Here is a 2,273-nt window from a genome sequence, read left to right as displayed (position 1 = left end):
GCATTGTTGCGGGCCTATACGTGCCTCCCCTCCACCGTCCATCAGTGGGCGTGGGTGGGGGCACGGAAGGTGGGGGAGGGGGAGGGGGGAGGTAAGACAGCCCTGCTGCCTCTGCGGAGCAGCCGTAGCTGACGGCCGGGTAACCAACAGCCGACGTTACCTCATGTGACGTCACCGTGTGCCGTGTCACAAAGCCCTTTCGTCAAATCTTTGACAGCGTAGTAGCGTAGCTTTTGGTAATGATTTTCGATAAACGTTAGAGCGAGGGTCTTTGTTTACATGTCGCTTAGCTTGCTTTAGTGCATTTAAGCTAAAAAATGAAGTATATTTGGTGCGTGGCCACTACCACAGTGATCATTGCAAAGTATGAAGAATACGAAATTCTTCGTTACACAAAGCACGCTGACTACACAAACCGTAACATGCTGTTCGAATTTTACAGAGAAATAGCAGCAGCAATCAGCTGCATTCGAAGTTGCTGCGCTGTGGATGATGTTAACTTACATATCAAAAGAAAGGATGTGGAAGGAGATGGAGATGTGAAAAAAGCCAACGTGTTCAAAGTGAATATAAGTGAAATAAACGTATTTATTTGTGCTCTAAGTTACCTCACTTAACCATCATTAATTCATCGTTGGATGATTTATATATTGGTTCTTGAATAATACGTAAAATGGTACACTGTGGCATTCCAGTACTATACTGCCTGTTACTAAAAATCTTAACCTAACCGTGAGACAGATTTTTTGCAGAAATAGCCATCGTGATTTAAATAATGAAACACTGCACCTGTTACGTACTTTTTCGCGATTTGCACTATGCTTTGGGAGAATTTGTTCTCATTGTCAAGTACAAATGCTTACACAGATATTTATTTTATGTTTCGGAAAGTTGAACAAAAGAAATCGACTGCAGTAAACCATGCAACGGCCTTGCCGCAGTGCATACACCGGTTCCCGTGAGATCACCGAAGTTAAGCACTGTCGGGCGTGGGTGGCACTTGGATGGGTGACCATCAAGCTGCCATGCGCTGTTGCCATTTTTCGGGGTGCACTCAGCCTCGTGATGCCAATTGAGGAGATACTCGACTGAATAGTAGCGGCTCCGGTCAGAGAAAACCATCATAACGACCGGGAGAGCGGTGTGCTGACCACATGCCCCTCCTATCCGCATCTTCAACTGAGGATGACACGGCGGTCGGATGGTCCCCATGGGCCACTTGTGGCCTGAAGACGGAGTGCAGTAAACCATAAAAATGAAGCTACAGGACAAGAGAGAGAGAACAACACACATACAAATACCACATAAAATATCTATGTAAATATTTCCTCTTCACATGAGAATAAATTCTCATAACGCGTCTTATTAACCACGAAAAAATAAGGACCTAATGCAGTGTTTCATTATATAAATTGCGTATGACACAGCTGCAAGCTTTCCAAAAACAACCACTCCACCAATGGTATCAACAAATGACATTTATTAAATAAGTATCGTGTATGCAAATATGAGGGGTCACTTTCATGAGGGCAAGATGAAATGTTTGTTCGCCCATTCTCAAATAATTTTCGTTGCTCTTCCGTCCTCCCACTGTAGCTCACAAAGCAAATTCTCGTGATCATTTCGAGCTTCTCTTTTCGCTCTCCGCAGTTTTACCCTCAATCGTTTCCATTTATCTTTCTTTTCAAGCAATGTGTTCTCACCGCAAACATATGCTGTTCTCGACAGCTATGACGAATAATTGTGCAATCGTGTAATAGCTCCAGTGAAGTAATCTGGTCAAAGAAGTGCGACGACAGTGTGATACGGCTTAATGCGTTTGTGACACTACACTGCTGACGACGCAGAAGCGCACTGAGGCCTGTATTTATCGCAGATCACGGTAATCAGGCCCAGGTGTAAGCCCTTCGTACCGACTTTCATTGAAGACTTCAATCTTTCACTGTGATTGTAATGATCCGTGTGAGGTCTATCGCCTACGTTTGAGCTTATCTTGGGTCGAATTTGTGTGTCTTAGCATTAGAAAACACTCCAAAAAATGACAGATATACTAGGTAAGTAAAATCGGTACAAAGAGTCTTTGCTTAATAGTGCGTAGCCCATTATTCTTGTTGTCGAAAGGAATATGGCAGTCTGCCGCTTGTTCCACTTTTCCGAAGTGTGGCGTACGTGCTGTGGGCCACGATGTACTGTAAATTACATGAGAAAAAAAAAAAGTTCCTTTCGAGCGCCCTTCAGGCGACTTTTTTTTTCACAATTTTCCTAACGTTTCG

At 43.8% G+C, this 2,273-nt stretch overlaps 1 pseudogene; it reads left to right on the top strand.

The window, feature by feature from the left end:
• The first annotated feature begins 922 nt into the window (after positions 1-922).
• Positions 923-1,039, top strand: LOC126095937 (5S ribosomal RNA; annotated as a pseudogene).
• The last annotated feature ends 1,234 nt before the right edge of the window (positions 1,040-2,273 follow it).

Source organism: Schistocerca cancellata, chromosome 8, assembly GCF_023864275.1.
Source record: "Schistocerca cancellata isolate TAMUIC-IGC-003103 chromosome 8, iqSchCanc2.1, whole genome shotgun sequence".
Classification (NCBI taxonomy): domain Eukaryota; kingdom Metazoa; phylum Arthropoda; class Insecta; order Orthoptera; family Acrididae; genus Schistocerca; species Schistocerca cancellata.
The sequence above is the reverse complement of the archived record's forward strand: the minus strand, read 5'-3'. Positions and strand labels throughout refer to the sequence as shown.